This window comes from Aegilops tauschii, chromosome 7, assembly GCF_002575655.3.
Source record: "Aegilops tauschii subsp. strangulata cultivar AL8/78 chromosome 7, Aet v6.0, whole genome shotgun sequence".
NCBI classification, from domain to species: Eukaryota; Viridiplantae; Streptophyta; class Magnoliopsida; order Poales; family Poaceae; genus Aegilops; species Aegilops tauschii.
In genome coordinates, this window is record NC_053041.3 from 195,676,405 (window position 1) to 195,696,567 (window position 20,163).

At 43.8% G+C, this 20,163-nt stretch overlaps 1 long non-coding RNA gene across 2 annotated transcripts; it reads left to right on the forward strand.

Annotated features, from left to right (window-relative positions):
* Window positions 1–13,245: 13,245 nt before the first annotated feature.
* On the forward strand, window positions 13,246–19,845 carry LOC109776137 (uncharacterized). Of its 2 annotated transcripts, none has more exons than XR_012190240.1 (4): window positions 13,246–13,956; window positions 17,259–17,446; window positions 18,456–18,532; window positions 19,561–19,845. It is a non-coding gene; the product is annotated as an uncharacterized lncRNA (long non-coding RNA). The 2 variants fall into 2 exon arrangements; XR_002235994.4 differs by having other exon boundaries at window positions 13,248–13,956; window positions 17,318–17,446.
* The last annotated feature ends 318 nt before the right edge of the window (window positions 19,846–20,163 follow it).

Below are 20,163 nucleotides of genomic sequence, written 5' to 3' on the forward strand. Positions count from 1 at the left end.
ACTGTAAATAGGCTATAGTAAATCCCATTAGAATTCAAAAATGGTTTGTACATTCTTAAAATCGCAAATGGGCTATATGTTCTCTGCAACACACTTTTGGGCCTACTAAGTTGACGCGTACGTAAGGCTTGTCAAGTTATAGTCAACACACGGTTCTAGCAGCAGTGGCCGTTGGATGTCCATCCAACGGATGTCGTGCTTCTTCTTCAATCTCGGATATTCTTGCTTCAGTTGCCCAAAAAAATATTGCTCCCCCTGACATCTAGGGCGCACCATTTCGGAGGCTGGCCTGTGGGCCTACTAAGTTGATGCGTACCAAGGGCTTTGTCAACTTAGTTAATATAAACAATTCTAGCTGCAGTGACCGTACGATGTCCATCCAACAGCCGTCGTGCTTCTTCAATCTCTGGTATTCTTGCTCCAGCCGCCCAAACCAGTGCCAGCTATGCCGCCTGCTCTAGCCTCCCGTGTCCGGCTGTGCTGCCACCGCTGGCCATGCCATCCATCTATACTCACCTGCACCTCTTGTTATTCTTCGGCGGCGACAGCCTCACACCGCAACTGAAGTAGTCAACCAACGTACTCCCATCTGTGTGGGCGTCCACTACCGCGTCTTCCCTGACTCCGCATCATTCCCTTCCTAGGCCTCGCCATCGTCCACCGCCTTAGTGCTCTCGGCGCGGCATGGTCAACGTGGTCAACGAAGGACAACCATCGGAAGAGGACTTTAGGCGGTGAGGCTGACAGCTGGACCCACCAGCTACATCTTCGAACATAAGGAAGTGCCTCCTTATTACTCGCAAAATAAAAACAATTCCTCCCCCTGATAGCTGGGACCGACCAGCTATATCTTCGCACGCAAGGAAGTGTGTCCTTATGCTCCCTGACCGCTGGGACCCACCCGGTCAAAGCGTACGTAGCGTTGTCTGTCTGGTCGCGAACGTGTACGTACATACTGGTCGATTAGTCTCTCTACAAGTATGAACCGTGGCTAGCGGCACGTGTCGTTGTAGAGCACCCGACATAGCAGTTCACGCAGTCCCGTCTAAGTCCTATACACGTACGTACAGCCACAGTGCAAAAAATACGGCCATGTACGTACATACGGGCGGGGCTCGAGCGCGTACTCGCACATATATATGGATGACCAGGGCTTGTGTATAGGGAGAGGCAACGGACGGCAGCAACAACGTCCTGTTCATCGGGCAGCAAACCGGCTGGGTCGGAACGGAGAAACAACGTCCTGTTCATCGGGAGGCAACCGACTGGGTCAGAATGCGTCATGTTCAATGGGAGTCAACCGGCTTGGACAGAACAGCCAAAACGGGGTTTGGCGTACCGCAGAACGGAGGAAACGGCCTTCTGTTCGACCGGCCACGGTCGAAACGGGATCCTGTTCATCGGGAGGGGTCTGGTGTACCGCAAAACGGAGGAAACGGACTTGTGTTCAAGTGCCTACGGTCGAAATGGGTCTTGTTGATCGGGAGGGGTGTGGCGTACAGCAAAACAAAGGAAACGGACTTGTGTTGGAGCGCCTACGGTCGAAACGGGGTCCTGTTCATCCACCATCTACTGCCTCGCTCTAGCCTCCACGAGCTACTGTTCATCCACCGTCGACCTCCTCCAGCCTCCACGGGCTACTGTTCATCCACGGCTACTATTCATCCAGCCTCCACCGGCTACTATTCATAGAGCCTCCACGGGGTCCTGTTCATCCACCCCCAACCAGCTGGGACATGACGGCCTCCTCGGGGTCCTGTTCATCCAGCGGCAACGACCTGCTACCACGGGGTCCTGTTCATCCAACCCCCATCGGGAACTATTCATCCACAGCCAACCAACCGGCTCGACTCATCACCAATCTCGACTCGTTCTACGTACCGCGCGGAAGGTAGCAACGGTCACTGTTCATCGAGAGGCAACCCAACACCGGCTCGATCGGCTTCAGTAAGCAACAGCAATGATCGATCGCTCGGGTTCAGTTAGCAGCAGCAGCGAAGGAATTGCTCGGGTTCAATCAGCAGCGAATGAATCGCTCGGGTTGAGTTAACAGCCAGGGGATCGATTGCTCAGGTTCAGTAATGTGCGATTTCTCGGGTTCAGTTAGCCAACACCTCGCACACACGGGCGTACACAAGAGAAAACGCAAACCACAGTGCATGGCTCGGCCCCGACCACCCACCGTAACCGGGAACTCCGCGATATTTTCCTCGCCCTCGCTTCTACCACGATTTTTTTCGTCATGGACGACCCAAAGAATGTCATGCAGCTGCGTCTCCAGCCCACCCAGGACGAAAAGCCCATTTTCTGTCATGATTTTTTGCCATAGAAGTAGGAGCCCACCACATTTGTGATGCTACCGGGTTTTATCACAATTATCGTCATAGAAGTGTCATAAGCATGACAAAAAAATCCGTTCGGCCCAAAATGTCACGGATGTGTCTTTTTTGTAGTGTAGGCGTATGGCATTATTTCAAGTGTTGCCATCATTCATATTCAAATCTTTTTTAATTAAATCTTCAAAAGATTCTCTCATTAATTCCCTATTCTCATGTTCTACTTTTCTAGTGGGAGAGCTTAAATAGTTGAAGGGACTTTGTTTGGTAATTTTAACATTGATAACTTCAAACTCCGAATCATCACCATAGAGATCCTCATATAAAACATGTATTTTGTCACCAATTGGATCCCTAGCCATGCTTTCAAACCACTCTTCACCGAATCCTTCATCAATTCCCTTAGTGATCCACTCAAATTTATCACAAGTATTGTGGTACAAGGTTTTAATTAGAGCATAAGGAACTCTCTTTCTAATATTTTCACGATAAGTAAAATAACCAATGGATTCTAACCTATGTATGGTGTCTTTATCATGAAGGATCTCTTCTATTGGAGGATGCTTAAGATCTATTTTATAAAAAGCAAAGATTTCTCTAGCTTCTCGAATTATGTAGTAAAATTCATGCATAAGAATAATAGTGGCAATCTTTTAAGCCCTAGGATTATGGATGTTGGGAAGTTCAAAGAATATCTTTTGTAAGGATGGATGAATATGCAAGAATTTTCTTTCTAAGTTAAGCAAAAGAATAGCAATAGCATCCATATAGCAATTGGTTTTGTTGGTAATAGACCCTTTGATTAATGGTATTACTCCCGTGCAATTAAAGAATTCCTGAATAATATGCTTCCCAATAATATTTCCCACTACCCACATGATAAGTTTTGGTTTTAAAGACCGTGGGATTTTCATCATGAGGAACTTCATCCTTAAGAGGATCACTGCTAAGATCAAATATTTTAGTTTCTTCCTCAAGTAACTGACTAGCACTATCTTCAGTAGCACTCTCAAAGATAACTTTCGCAAATTCAAAAACATGATAGCAACTTCAAGGAAGCAAACGAGCAAACAATTTTTTTCATGTTTTTGATTTTTTGTGAGAAGTGGGGGAGATGAAAACGAGAGGCAAAGGCAAATAAAAAATAGAGCAAGTATATGATAGTTTGAGTAAAGGTATTTGATAGGTTTTGATGACGTCTCCCCGGCAACGGCGCCAGAAATTCTTTCTGCTAGTTGTGAGCTGCGTTGGGATTTTCCCCGAAGAGGAGGGGAGATGCAGTATAGTAGAGGTAAGTATTTCCCTCAGTGAGAACCAAGGTTTATCGACCAATAGGAGAATTATGCAAAGTCTCGTGAACAACACTTGCACACACAAAAGCAAATACTTGCACCCAACTCGAGGAAGAGGGTTGTCAATCCCCTTGAACTTGTTACTTGCAAGGATCAAATATTATAGTGGTAGATAGATAAATTGCAAAACAAAATAAAAGAAAATAAATTCCAGCAAATGAATTTTGGTTTTTTATAATACGATTAAAGTAGACCCGGGGTCCATAGTTTTCACTAGAGGCTTCTCTCTTGAACACATAGCTTACGGTGGGTGAACAAATTACTTTTGGGCAATTGCTAGAAAAGTGCATAGTTATGACGTATTCACGACAATGATCATGTATATAGGCATCATGACCGAGACAAGTAGACCGACTTCTGCCTGCATCTACTACTATTACTCCACCAATCGACCGCTAGCTAGTATGCATCTATGGTATTAAGTTCATAAAAACAGAGTACACCTCAAGCAAGATGACATGATGTAGACAAAGTAAACCCAATAAGTATGAATAAACCTCGTCGTTTTATCCTTAATGACAATAGTACAAATACGTGTCTTGGCCCTTTCTGTCACTTGGATATAGAACATCGCAAGAATTAACCCATTAGAAAGCACCTCTCCCACTGAAGATAAATCAATCTAGTTGGACAAACCAAACGGATAGGTCGGAAAGAAATACAAAGCTATAACAATCATGTAGAACAAAGTTCAGAAAAGACTCAATTACTTCTCATGAATATTCAGATCATAAACCCACAATTCATTGGATCCCAAGAAACACACCGCAAAAGAAGATTACATCGGATAGAACTCCAGAAACACGGAGGAGAACATTGTATTGAAGATCAAAGAGAGAGAGAGAAGAAGCCATCTAGCTACTAGGTACGGACCGGGAGGTCTGTGGTGAACTAATCTCGCGTCATCGGAAGGCAACAAGGATGATGTAGAAGCCCTCCGTGATCGGTTCCCCCTCCGGCAGAGTACCGGAAAAGGCCTGTAGATGGGATCACAGAAGAACAAAAACTTGCACCGGCGAAAAAAGTTTTTTGGGTGGCTCTCTGGGTTTTCCCCAATATTTGAGAATTTATAGAGGTGTAATTAGGTAATACGGAGCCTCGTGGAGCCCACAAACATAACAGGGCACAACCCCTGGGCGCGCCCTATTGCCTTGCCGTCTCCTTGTTTGTCGTCTGGTCTCCTCCCGAAGCTTCTAGGGTCTCTTATGTCCAAAAAAATCATCCAAAAGTTTCGTAGCGTTTGGACTCTGTTTGGTACTGATTTTCTGGAAAACCAAAAACAACCAGAAAACAACAACTGACACTAGGCACTGGGTTAGTAGGTTAGTTCCCAAAAATGATATAAAATAGTATAAAAATCATATAAATTATCTAAGATTGATAATATAATAGCATGAAACAATCAAAAATTATAGATACATTGGAGACGTATCAACCGACACATCTCACGTGGGGTTTTGTAAAGTATCATGAAGCAAAGGGTACATCACATGATAACCAAAGTCTCACTCGAATGCCATTCGTGTAATCATAGGGATCAACATGGACGTCCACGGTTCCGCTGTCGGTCATTGAATGAAGGAGTTTTGTTCATGTCTATGTGTTATCGAACCTGCAGGGTCACAAGCTTAGGAAATCACGATCTGCTGAGTGTTAGTAGGATGAGATTATTGAGCACTTATTTTTGGAGTTGTTTAATTAATATACAGAATAGTTTCGAGAGGAGCCAGAAGCGTTTCGGGGTCACTCGAAGGGTTTTGGAGTTTATCGGGCAATACCGGGTATTACTGATAAATAACATATAGGTGGAAAAAAATTCTGGTGGTGTTAAATTAATAATAATAGGCTCTAGTATTTATTAGGAGTATTTTATATTTAATTTAATATCAACGGGTTTTAAAATGCCAAGAGGTGGAGGGAGAATTGGGCCACCAAGGCCAAATAGGGGAGGTGCCCCCCGTTCCCCCTTTGGGAGGCCGAATTGGGGAGGAGGAAGGACTCCTCCTTCCCCCCTTGTTGCATCCCTCCTCCCCTCCAACCTATATATACTAGAGTCTTTGGGCACTTTCAACCACGCAAATTTTGGAGCCTCCTCTAGTTCTCTATTTCTACTTCGAGCTGATCCTAGTTGATCAATCAGAGCTTGACCTAGTTCCTCTGATCCTCATAATTAGAAGCACGGTGTGGTTCTAATCCCCCCTAATTCTCCGGTGACGGTTAGCTCTGGATGGCGAAGTGCTCCCGGATCGTGAAGGTCGTATGCTTGCAACTCGTAGAGAGGCTGTGCTTTCGGTCTTCCATTCGAGGGATTATTCATGTGCGGGGCGCGGGATCGTTCATTACGGTCGAGAGACTCCAAGTATGATCTACACCGACTCATCTATTTTCGCTGCTACTCATAGTCGATAATGATCATGATCCAAACCGTAATGAAAGTAGGGTAATTTTTTGTTTTCTACTACGTTTCCCAACAGTGGCATCATGAGCGGTTCTATGACTAGATGTAGGTTTTGATCTAGATCACATGTGAATGTGAGGGTTTGATGTTCTTTCTATGCTTCCCTCAAGTGTTGCGTCGGTTGAGTTCACTGGCGACATGATGTAGCTTTGTGTAAAGTTCTGACAATTGATCGGCTCTCGCTGTCGAGGATCTGCTAACAGGTCTTTGGGCTTCATCATAGTCAAGAATAGTGAACCATTGCAAACATAAGGGGGCGATGAAGACGAACAATCTTCTAGGGGTCATGCGTATTTGGCGACATTTAGTGTGGGGCTAGAGATTTTTAATAAAGTCTCTTCCCTCACACACCCCGAAAGTTAATCTAGCAACAAGAATTGTCGCCTTAATGGTGGTCGTAGGTAGCTAGTGTTATCCAGAAACCGTAGAAGCCACGTAATTAGAATTTGTCGAACCGATTAGAGGATGTCTAACTTGGTTTTTCTGCTTTGCATATGATGTGGCATATCCTTTGTAGTGACAATGAGTTTATGTATAAGTTGGTTATATGTTGTAACATTAAGTGGCCTACACGTCACTGCATGATAGCTGGAGCCACGGGATTGAAACTTTCATGTAACAGATCTAGAGATAGCCTACAGGTTACAGGTGATGATGGCAAGTGTACACAAAGGACCCCAACATGGAGAAGGTGTACCAGGCACAGGAGGAGGGGCTGAAATTTTCATGGCATGGCAGCGTTTCCGAAATTGGTGCCACGTCGGTGTTTTTGAAATGCTCATAACGGAAACGTTTTCTGAAATTGCCGCCATGACAACGTTTTTGAAACGGCTTCCATGGCAACGTTTGAACTGAAGATTCAAGAGGACCGTGAAGACTTCCCGGTGCCCAGGGTTATACCACATCATGCTATTATGAATTGTTTGAGATGTTTATCCCTTTGTTGTTTGCACCCTTTGACTGCGCAGCAGTCAATTATTAGGGTGGTCTCTCACATAAAACACCAAGTTAAAAGGTGCTCCTCCTAGTGTAGCAATCGTCTATAACATGTGGCTTTTTGGGGTACTACATGCTACCACGAGTACAAACGAATCATGAAGTGTAAGGCGGGTGAAGGTAGGACCTCACAAAAGGAACACTCGATCATCTTGAAGTTCTGGCAGAAAAGTTCTGAGCTCGGAGCACAAAGCATTGAAAGATGAACAAGAGTCATATGGAGATATGATCGGCAAATTTGCCCACCGGTTGAAGTTCACGTCATCTATGATGCTACCATGCATGGCTGTGAACAAGGTTATGATATTGAATCAGCTACTTTGAATTATGACAGATATTGATTTGAGTGGGAGTGCACTTTATGTTAAAAATTGTTTAAACACTAGTGCTAATTAATTATGATAATATGTCTAAGTGAATCTTATGTTGTAGATCGCAATAGTTTCAATTTAGCTCCGTTGTTTGAGAAAGAAAAGTTAGCTGCAGTAGTAACCTGCATGGGAAAACTACGATGGTGGCATGTGTGGTACGAAGTCTTCCTAGTGTAGAACATATTATGTACTCAGATCCGCTAAGCTAAAGTGTCAAGAGTGGCTCAAGTATCCAGTTAGTACTATGTCATTACATAAGTCACGGTAGACACATACCAATTGGAATTCCAGAATCCCTAAGAATGCCTTACTCCATGCTAGTTCCAAGTGTTACTCGTTTTGCTTCTCTCTTATGTTATTTACTTTTCATTCGCGCTTTACCCAAAACTACTATTTAATTCTATACTCAATTTTCTTTGATCTTTAATTACTTACCGGCACAATTGCATAAGTCACCACAAGGGACATAAATCCAATTCATATGCTCCCAATCAGATTGATATTCTTACTTCTGAAAAGCTACAACTAAACCTTCTTCACTTGCAGGCCATCATGGGTACACAGTGACATGTTCGTGTGTGAAGAAATTTTCATTGCATTTTTGCCAAAATTCCAACGTGGTAACTTCCCTACCAATATAATGGGAATGCCATGAACACTAGGTGGCCACTTTTAATGTGCCTTTTTATCTAAGCATACACATATGTGGAGAGAAAGCCAACAGTGGAGACAGATCATAAATCTGATTCACTATTGGCAGTTAAAACAATATGAATTTAATGGTTCGAAATAAGTGATATTGGCTTTTTTGTGTGATACGCAAGCATGGAATGGTAATGGGGTATGAGGGTCACTATGGTGCTAAAATACTTAAATTTTGTACCTAATGGCGTATTAGCAAAAATTCACGACCCTTGCTCTACAAAATCCAACTAGTGAATTTGGATGTACCATATCTGCACCAACATATCTGTTCACCATAGTGCCACGCAAGATTTAGGCCATGCTATATTTAGTATGTAATTGATCATTCATGATTGTCCTTCTTTATTCAGTCAGGAGCAGAGCCATGAATCAATAGAAGGCGGCAACCCCAACTTACCAAAGATTAGGGGGGGCAAACACAAATTATTTAGCATTTACATGAAACTTTATAATATGTATATACAATTTTCTCAATCTGGGGGTGGGGGTGGGGTCATGAATCCCCCCACCATTGGCTCCATCATTGATCCCAATGAACAATAAGCAATTATTTTCGTGAAAAATATATTCGTGCGTACATTATAGCTCAACCTTTACACGTGTACACACACATAGGGCATGTTCGCCTCAAACCACTTTTCACAGCACCACCATCACCATTTCATATGACACGTGTGCTTCTCAATCACCAACCCCATGCGCTACTTGCCCAAGGCACTTCCTATAAGAAGCCACCTTCCTAGGCCATCGATAAGCATCCAACATCGTCTACCAAATCACTAGCCATGTCTTCAAGAGATGGTCTATCCTAGATGGCTATCCTCCATTGCAACACTAGCATGATGGGGTCATCCTCGCGCTCGTCCTCCACGGTGTGGAACGAAGGTAAGGTGGAAAAGAAGGAGGTTGCTCGCACTGGCAAGCCAGAGCGCACCTCCTTCAAGTGTTCCCAGTGCAACAAGACATTCCCAACCCAGCAGGCCATGGCTGGCCACTGCAGCGCCCACACCCGGGCTAGCTTCCGGAAGAGGGCGATCGCCAGACACACCAATCAGATCTCAAATGCTCCTGCGATGGTTGCCCTACCTCGCAACCCGCCACGGCTTCCCCAACATCATAATGTTGATGCCGTCCACTTTTGGTGTTCGCGGGAACATATCTCAACCAGGAGCAACCCTGTGTTTCCACTAGGCATAAGGTATGTTCCGTATGTTCGTCCAACCAGCAACCAAGTGATGGTGATGGTTCCATACCTTGAGCTACATGGTCATAGTACCATGACACCAGCGATGATGGATCCAACTACAAATCCTGCATTAGAGCCTCTAGCACCATCTCCTAGCATGCCAACATCCACACTGCTTGGCTGGAGAGCATTTGTCCCTATCTATAGTGTGCCATCTTGTGGAGTTAATGTTGCTCAACCCAGTGATGCTCTGTCCTCGACGAATACACCAAGACGCACAGAAACTGATCTGACACTCCAGTTGGGCTCTGGTAATAAATACACCCAAAAGAGGACACTACCTTTGCTCAAGTCACTAATAATGGCATCAAACATCCGACAAGGTGCCAATCATAGATGCAAGCTGGCAACAGATGGTGTTGATCAAGGTAACATGGGGGAAAGTCAAGCGGATGGCTTAGATCTGGAGTTACATTTGTTTCGCTAGTTGTGTACAAAGGTGGAGCTTAATAAGGATGCACCCCAGCAATCAAATTGTGATGCAGTATGACATCAATAAGCTATAGATTGCACAAGTAAATTTGTGGAAACTTCTTAGACGTGCATAAGTGTTTTAATAATAATTTGTGGATGTATCGTTGTTTGTTCTCAAATAAAGAAGTTCTACAATTGTTGTGTACACTTGACAATCAATTAATTAATAGCTCCATGTTTTTTCAGGGTTGTTATTTTCTTCGATGTTGGAAGAAAGTGTATCTTTCCAAAAGAACAGAAGGCCCTCATCTTATGAATCAAGTGATGCATACAACCTATTTTATGAAAAATTTATTTATGGCAAATTATCTTGTCTGAACATAGAAGAAAACATAAACTTGCTAGAACTTAGGCAAGTGATGGTAAAATACATGCTTCCCCATAATTCTCTTCATGAGGGTGTGACACATACGGTGGTGGAGGACAAAAAAAATGAGGTAATACAGGCTTTGGCGCTATTTTGCAACAATGTTTGACCTCCATTAATATAACAATATCAAAAAGATATGCTAAAAAAGCAAAGGCATGATGCAAACATCAATGTGCTTCTATCCTCAACATGGATGCGATTAAAATAATTGCCTGGCCCAAGTTTTATTTTTTTCAGCAGCAAAAATATTCTTTTCAACAATATTTCAGTATATGAAGTAATACGCACTTTAACCTTACATATCACCCGGACCCTTTTCATACACATCAACGAAAATTCTAGCAAGCATACTATTGAAAAGAGCATTTCAATACAAAACCAATCCAAAAAAGGATCAATTCAATTGAATAAAAGATGAACAAGTTATGCAGTCAAAGTTTGGTCACATATCAAATAGAAAATAACCAAAAAACTTTTTATATTGAAATATGATGTGTGATATGTTTCCGGCCTATCTATCACTTTCGATTGTTTCATGCTATTATATTATCAATCTTGTATGCTTTATGTGCAATTTTATATCATTTTTGGAAACTAACCTATTAACTGAGTGCCCAATGCTAGTTCCTGTTTTTGCCTCTTTTATTAATACACAGAAAAACCATACCAAACAAAGTCCAAACACGATGAAACCTTACTGTGCTTTTTTCTAGACCAAAAGAGACTATACAAGCTCCCCCCCCCCCCGGGGGGGGGACACTACTGGAAACATAGAGTTTGCCATCAGTCAGATCCTTGTCGTCTGCTAGCGGACGACAAAGAAGGCCTTTGCCGTCTGCTTCTAAAAAACCGATGACAAAGTCCTTCTTGCCATCACCCATTTCTTTGTTGTCCGCCGGCGGACAGCAAAGAGGTGGGTGGGGTCCAGTGGAGGCCCAAACCCTAATGGCCCACCAGCCCCACCTCTTTGCCGTCCGCTGGCGGATGTCAAAGAGTTGAGTATGTAACGACCGTCCCGCCCCCTCCTCTCTCTTCCCTCTCCATCTCCCTCCCCGACCCCTCGCGCGCCCCCGACCCCCACCGCGCCCCCGCCGCCCCGCCGCTTCGTGGCCGTCCCGCCGCCCCGCCCCGCCCCTCCCCTGCTGCCGCCTGGCCCCCCTCCACCAGGCCGCCCCTCCCCTGCGGCGGAGCTACTCCACCGGGCCGCCCCCTACTCCACCGGCCGCCCCGTTCCCTGTGGTGAGCTCCTCACACTTTTTTTCTTCTGTTTTTTAAATTTTACTTTTAGGTTTATGCTTTAGTTTAGTTTTAGTTTTAGTTTAGAAAAAGAAGAAGAGTAGGAGGAGGGAGGAAGAGGAGGAGGAGGGAGGAGGAGGAGGAGAAGAAGAAGAAAATAAGGAAGAAGAAGATGGAAAAAAAGAAGAAGAAAAGAGGGAGGAATAGAAGTTTACATTAGGTTTTTTTCTTCTGTTTTTTAGGTTTAGTTAGTGTAGTTTAGGTTTGGATTATGTTTTTTCTTCTGTTTTTTAGGTTTAGGTTTATATTTAGTTTTATGTTCAGTTAAGAAGAAAGATGAAAAAAAATAAGAAGAAGAAGAAGAGGAAGAGGAAGAAGAAGAAGAAGAAGAAGAAGAAGAAGAGGAGGAGGAGGAATAATAATAAGAAGAAGAAGAAGAAGAAGAAGAAGAAGAAGAAGAAGAAGAAGAAGAAGAAGAAAAAGAAGAAGAGGTTAGGGGTGCGTCGGCGCCGATGGAACCGGGTCGAGGTTAGGGGTGCGTCGGCGCCGACGGAACCGGGTCAAGGATCGCCAGTCGCCAAGGAGTTGAGGCTCGGGGCAGAGGGTCGAGGATCGAGGGGAGAGGGGTCGCGGGTCTAGGGGTCGATGGTCGAGGATCTTCCGGTCCGAGTGCTGACCGACTGGTGTCGTAGCTTAAGACGAGGACGTCCACGAGCTGAAGGTCATGAGAGTGGGTGAACTGCTTCCATCTGTGGGCGAAGAACGGATGGAAGCAGTTCGCCCGCGCTGATGACCTTCAGCTCGGGCACGTCCGCATCTTAAGTTACGACAACAGCCGCACCATGATCACAGTGAAGGTGTTCGATAGGACCGCCGAGGGGTCGAGGGTCGAGAGTCGAGGATTGCTGAGGGGTCAGGGGTCGAGGGTCGCCGAGGGGTCATGGGTCGAGTGTCGCCAAGGGGTCGAGGGGTCAAGGGTAGAGGGTCGCCGAGGGGTCGAGTGGTCGAGGGGCGAGGGGTCGAGGGTTGCCGAGTGGTCGAGGGGTCGATGATTGCTGAGGATTAACCCAAACTGACTCATGACAAAAAATCAAAGCGTAGAAAGAGAAACCAAAGACGGAACAATACGTAGTGAAAGGTTGTGCAACTAGGATGATATTCTGTAACAGTTATTTAACGAATTTGAGAGGATGACGGTGAAGAACTCGGAAGCCATTGGTGTCTTTCGACTTCTTCGCCATCATCGTCTCCAATTCATTAAAAAAGCTGATACAGAAAAATCATCCTAGTTGCACAACCTCTCACTATGTACTATTTCGTCTTTCGTTTCTCTTTCTACGCCCTGATTTTTGTCAGTTTGGTTGCACTACACCACAACACTTAATTGGGGGCAGTTAACTGCTGGAGAAATTGCTGAATAAAGGCAAACTATTTGCCGGGACATTTGTTTCTGCCGGTATATATACTTGACGGCACGCAAACTGCCGGTAAAACTTGAGCCACAGGGGCATTGACACTGCCGGTATTCCAGGCGCATATTCTGCCGGGACAACACAACCACGGCCCGTTTTCTGCCGGGCCCTCTTATTTGGCGCCAACCTGAAATAGTATCGGGCCTAGCACGGAAGACATCCAAAAAGGTTTCGCGGCCTAGCCCAACCTCTCTTCTCCAAATCCCTCCGAATCGACCCGCCCACTCCCGTCCATTCCAAACCCTACTTCCCCAAATCACAGACCCACCGCCGCCGCCACCCCCGCCCCCCACTCCACCGCCGTCCCTTCCTAACACTACTTCTGGCCGGCCCGTTCTCCCCTTCCCTGTGCGCCGCCGCCCTACCTCTCTTCCTCCGCTCAGCTGCCATTTCCATGGAAGCGGCCCGACCTGGTCATTGCCGGATCTGGCGGTCTGGCCGCACTGGTGGTCGATGCTGCCGGATCTGGCCGCTCCGGGCCTCATCAACGCCGCCCCGGTTGTTCACCTCCCCATCACCGCTTTTCCCATCGTCATCCCGTCCGCCTCGTCCAAATCAGCTGAGAGGGTAGTCGCCTGTCTCCTGAGGAGTTCGTCCCCGACGGCCTCTCCAAGGACTCCCTCCCCCTCACTCCCAACGCCACTGCCTTCGGAACATGTCCTCTTCTTCGTGGCATCCAGTTCAAGAAGGGTCAACCGCGAGCTGCATCGACATCGAGTCGAGCGTTCCTCTTCTTCGTCGGGCCTGCACCATCTCGGGGTGCAGCCGTGCAGCACCTGCTGCTGTGGAGGACGGATGGCGCGGTGCTGGTAGAGCTGCTCCGGGCCTGCCCAGTCGAGCTCAACCACTAATTGTTCAACCAAGCGCTGCACCACCACTTCCTCTACACTCGCTACCAGTGAGCACCACAACGCATCTATCATCATCGAGCTCATCACCTGTATGTATGGATCAAGATGCTATCACCTGTTTGTTTCCCTGTATGTCTTTTCGGAGTTAACAAGGATACTCACGGTCCAACGCACCAACTAAATCTTTTGTTCCTTAGGTGCTTCTTCACATATTTTATTAAGGAATATAGATGAATGGCTTCTATCAGCGGCAATTAACAAAAAAGCTTGAGATTTGTTAAAAACTAGAGGAGATACATTGGTGGCTTGGTCTCTTGTAGATGCCTGGATAGATGGATGGCTTCTAGCGCCTTGCCGGCGAGGCATGGGCTGGACAGCCAGAATCAACCTGCCGGTTCCAAAATGCAAAACGGCAGATTGATCAAAACAGAACATGATTCATTTCGATTTTAGTTTTTAAGCTGGTTGATTGAGCATGAACAGGTTACAGGTACAGAAATATCATGTAGGCTGATGCCCAATGGCATAAACAACATTATTTTCTTCAAGTAGATTATTCCTTGGAATTGGATTCTTCAGCTAGTGAAAACCAACACTACTATTTTTCTAAAAAAACATCACTACTAACTATCATATGACTATACTAGTAAGCTTGCACGTGCAACGCATGTCTTGCTTTATACTCTAGTATTAATTTTGTTTCAGATATTTACAAACATTAAAGAAGAAAAGTTGTGTCTTTTTATCCAAATAATTACAAATGATGGTGACTGTTTTGCTTGGATTTATTCTATGCCAACAGTTCAGAAGAATTTACAATTTACCATGGATGCCCAGGAACGGTCTTAAATATACAAACTTACACACAAATAATTATACTATAAAGTCCAATCATACAGGGTAATAATAGGAATGTGATGAAGAGATTATCCATCAGTAAGGATACTGGTATCAGTAGTATACATGTTCTTTGATGTGTTCATCTTTTGAGCAAATAAGTCTAGCAATGCAAGTGAAGACACAAAGAAAACTTGGAAACTGTCAGGAACTGGTGCCCATGGCAACAAGGCAGGACATGTGTGTACAATTGGATCATATTCTGGTAGTACATCAAATGTGCCGGTTAATTGTACAATTATTTCTTCCACATTGAAAAACAACCTGACTTTTTTTCCTGAAACATACTTATAATACAACTATTAATGGTACCAAATGTTAGTGAAATCATGCCTTGCCGGAATTTTCCTTGTTTCTTATGATAGTGTGACAAGTAAGCCTCCATGACTCCGGTTTCTGACCAAGCCAATGAGCTGCATAGAGTAGAGTTAATTGACAACTTTACAATAAAATCATCAAGCACAATCTTCGTGGGTGAATAGTGTTACAGTGAATAATAGTGTTATATCATGAGGTTGCAAACTTGCAATACAAAATAGTGGTAAATCAATAATAATTATGTATAAGCATGCATGAGACCAATATTCGGCCTCCAGTACATATTAGTGGCAAATCAATAAATAAATCATCAAGCACAATCTTCGTGGGTGAATAGTGTTACAGTGCATAATAGTGTTATATCACGAGGTTGCAAACTTGCAATACAAAATAGTGTTTAATCAATAATAATTGTGTATAAGCATGCATGAGACCAATATTCGGCCTCCAGTACATATTAGTGGCAAATCAATAAAAAAATCTGTATAAGAATGAGAGAAAATTAGGAGAGCACCTAAGCATACGTGTGTAGGTCACATACCAAGAATTGGCATAATTAGCACGCACAAGCGTCAGGAGAATCCACCAGTTCTTCAATCAACAAAAAGAAAGCCACCTCCATCCTCCAACCAATATTAATGGAATCAATTGAGAAATCAGCATATAGATTTTGGAGGTGCTGCCGGCGTCGGGGTTCCCGGTGGGAGAGGAGCGGCGCGTCACTGTTTCAAATGAGTCAATGAGACAATAAAGCTCCAGATTTTTAACAAAATAAACAATCAAACTGGTTTAAGATGCAAGGTTCATGACTTCCACAAAAAGAGCTCTTTTGGGATTGTAAGATGCATCAGCTCAAATTAGGAACTATCATCCTCACCGTTTCCAACAAAAAGGAAATGATAGGAGAACCAGTAATTCACATTTGCTTCACCATGAAACCTTGAGCATGCTGCAATTTTTTCAACGACTGCACGTAATTTGGCAATTGAATAGGAAAATGGGTTCAAAGATGACATAAGCTATGTAGGTAAAGGGCAGAAAAGTCACACTGGCATCTTCAATTGCAAATGGAAATAATTTCACTGAAATAAAGAAGCAAAATCAACCAATATTGACTCGACCGAAACCTAAATAAAGAAGCAAGGGTCATGAACATGTACATCAAACCTCAGTATTATTGAAATCCGTCGCATGCATAGAATAGTGGAGCATTGACCTGCAAAGTAACCTGGGCTCAGGTGTTCAGCCATCTCAGTCTCCCCCATCCTCATGGCTAGCATAATTGGACTTTAACACAGTGCCAAATGGAAGTCATTTATTTTTTTGGAAAACGGAGTCATTCTCTCCGTCCAGTTAGTTTCACAGTTGAATCCATCTACAGGAATCAACTATTTGCATGTGGCAATCTATTAAAGGCAGAAACACATCGTCAAGCATGATCTTTCACGGATCTACATACATTTATATGTTCGCTTTATCAAATCAAAGAAAGATTAAATTGGTCCATCCAGAGCTTACACACGACCATCAAACAACGTGTCTACCTTTTACATGGAGGATTCAGATGAAGGAATTCTCTCCAAAGCCTCCTCACGTACGCATGGTGCTAGAGATCTCGCTGTTGAGGGAGCACGGCAGGGAGAAGAGGCGCCGGGGCGGGGCGTGGCAGGCCCGGGTAGCGTGACATGGCGGGAGGGGGCCTCAGCGGGAGCGCAGGCGCGCGGGGGGCGAGACAGGGGCGGCGGCGGGCCGGGGCGCGGCGGCGCCGCGATGCGCGGCATGCTGCGCGCGGCACGACACGAGGTCGGGGGTGCGGCGGCTTCTGCACCCTGGTGGGCGCGGCGGCGGGCGGGGAGCGAGGGTGGGGATGGTGCTTATCTTAGGGTGCGTGATTACAGGGATGCATTGCGTGACTATATGAGGGTGAGTAATTTTCACGATTCCTTTTCTCGTGCTATTACGGGCGATGCATTTGCGGAAGCCCGGCGTGAAGTTTCCTCTGCGGGGCTGTGGAGTATGGTCAGACAATCTAAATTATTACGTACACACGGGAGGATAGATTAGATTAAGGCTAGCCGTTAGATTAAGTTTAGTGGACCTAATCACACGGTGATACTGCATCCGTGTACGTTTTGTGAGGTGCACCTAAGAAAGTTCTTGTTCATTTGTTTAATAGTAGTGGAGATGAGGTGAACAGGATTCAGATTTCAGAAAGGGAAATTACCTTGGTGGCAGGTGGCTTGGTCTCTTGACTCTTGTAGATGCCCAGTGTCTGGCGAGGCCGCAGGGGGCGAGCCGAACGATCCGGAGCAGCGGGCGAAACCGCGGAAGGCGGACCGTTCAGTTCTGCGTACATTTTTGAAGGTTTGTTGCTCCAAGTTGTGAAGCCATATAGTTAGTTTGTCCCTATCAGCTATAATAGCAAAAGTATATAGTCCTATTTCAGGTCTAAGGGTCAGTTTAGAAAACAAAACAAGAAAAGGCTCAGGTATACTAGGTCATATGGAAGATTCTTAGAATGTAGGCCATGTTTTGTTAAAAAAAGATGGGCATGTTACTGACGTTCGCTTTCATTTCTGATCCATCTGTCAAACATAAATATTGCGAGCAAGATCACCGCCCAAATACGAACAGTTTAGAATCTTCCATGCCTTAATTTTTCTATCGGTTTGATGAATTGATGATAAATCGCGCTGGCATTTTCTTGTTAATTCTTCGGGTGTATGATTTTTTTTTTGCCTCTATTAGGATTTCAGTTATATTTGTTCCAATGTGGGTTAAAACTCCTTACTGTGTCGGTAAAGTGCATGCTCTTGGTTTTCCCCATTGACCTTTGTTGCTCTGAATTTGGGCACCTGGGTAGTGTAGCAGTACTTGTTACATGCAGGTAGTGTTAGAAATCAGCACTAATTCCGATTTTTTTTCCATCATTGCTGCTTAGCACTCCCATTTCTTCGCTGAAGGATAGAATATGGAGTGATAGAAGCTTTGGGAAAGGGCTGGAGCTCTAGGGCTTATGGTGGTTCTGCCTAGAAATTGTTAGAAGCAATCTTGTCCCTAAAATTTAAACATAACTAAATCTAGGCACTTCTCAAAAGCCTCTCACTGTTAATACATATATTGACATTGTGTATCCTGCTTCGAGTACTACACCTTATATTGTTAGTATATATTACTCAATGGTTCTGAATTAAAGCTATGCATTTCTTCTATTATACTCTAGATGAACTTCTACTAAACCTGATAAAAGAGGACGCTACAACAACCACTTAAAAAGTAGTCATAGCTACACAAGCATGTAACAATATGTACTTATTGATATATTCTACCAAGGAATATAATTCAAGCACTTGTCAATGTTTTATTTTTGCAGATGGAGGTGGATTATAATGCTTTGGTGATAATAACACCAACCTTACAGCAATATCATTTATGAATAACTACGACAAGGTAATGTAAGTTCCTTCTTGGAAGATGTTCTTTTGAGATTCATGTCTGGCAGGCATTATCTGTCTCTGCATGTTGCAGACTCCAATGTATATCGTGAGAAAGAAGTTTGCTTGAGTAACAAAGAAGTTTCCCATATGATGTTTATGGATTACTTCTGGCAAGGAATCAGAGCTTGGAACCACATGCTTATTCATTGTTATTGTTGGCCTGAAACTTAATATATAACTACCACCCTGCTGCTGCACTTTTGAAATCTTAGATTTGTTAATATGATTCAGTTTCTTAAATTAAAACTGATTGTGGACATCTTTAGTGTCTCTGCCTTATTAGGAGTGTCATTTGATGATAACTTACTTGCATTCAAGTTTTTTGGATGGTAACACCTTCGTCATATTACAAAGTTTTATATTATTATTTTCTTAAGATATTTGCAAGCCTGTCAAACTGTCTTCTCGAAATTCCTGCCATCTTGCAGTGAAAATCCTCAAGCTGACAAGGATTCAAATTAGTCTCCTTTTTTCGCTGGCTAGTACAGTAACTTTGTGCATGTAACATGCTTATACCACTTTCTGCTGTACAAGATAGGTACACGTATTTACTGTTAATATTTGTAGAGACTTTGCACACTATATTTGGATGAGAAGTAAGATAAACTTGCTACTGTCAGTATGATAAAAATGGACATGTTCTCTACTAGAGTAGAGATTACTCTAGAGATGTTACTAGTTGCTCTATGTTTAAGGACATATTCAGCTGTTGTATGCGGCCATGCGGCTGTTGCATATTATTGTTGTAACATCTTCCTGTTAATATTTGTACAGACTTTGCACACTACATTTTGATGAGTAGATAAGCTTGTTACTTATTAAGATAATAAAAAATGGACTTGTTCTCTACTATAGTAGAGATTTTCTGGTTGCTCTATATTCAGAACATATGCAGCTGTTGCATGTGATCGTTGTAACTTAAGTGCTGAATGCAAATGTTGAATGCAAATGTTGTATGTAACATCTTCCGATTTGTTGTAGGTTTCCTAAAGGTACACAAGTTCACTAAGGTTTGTAAGATCTTCAAGCTGCTGGGAATTTGGAAGACCTACAATTAAGATGGAGTGATAATGTCATATGTCTTGTTTGTTGAACCTAGAGATTTGCTTTGCTCATTTTGGTGCTTGTTAAGCTCATTTTGTTTGTGTGGCACACATCTAGAAACATATGTACATATGCTATTGTGGCACTACATTATTTTGGTTGTGGCAAACATATATGTACAGCCTCCTTATATATGGTTGTTTTGTTTATCGAATGAAGTTTAAGATTTCGATGAAGCCTGTATGTTACTTTGACTGAATTGCATGTATAAATTGTGTGATATGTCCTGGTTGCCTAGACATATATAGCGGATGGATATTACATAATACGAAAGCCTAGAAACTTTCCTAGCCAAATCAACTTGCTGGCGTAATATTTGTCGGGTAAATGTGCTTGTGTAGGTAGTTGAACTGCTGGTAATTGCAGTTTCACTTGTCCTGACCAATTTGCCGGGAGAAAATTGACTGCTGGCAAATGCATGGCCAGGGCAGAAAAACTGCCGGGAGAAGTTTATTTGTCGGGACAAGTAATCCTCGGCAG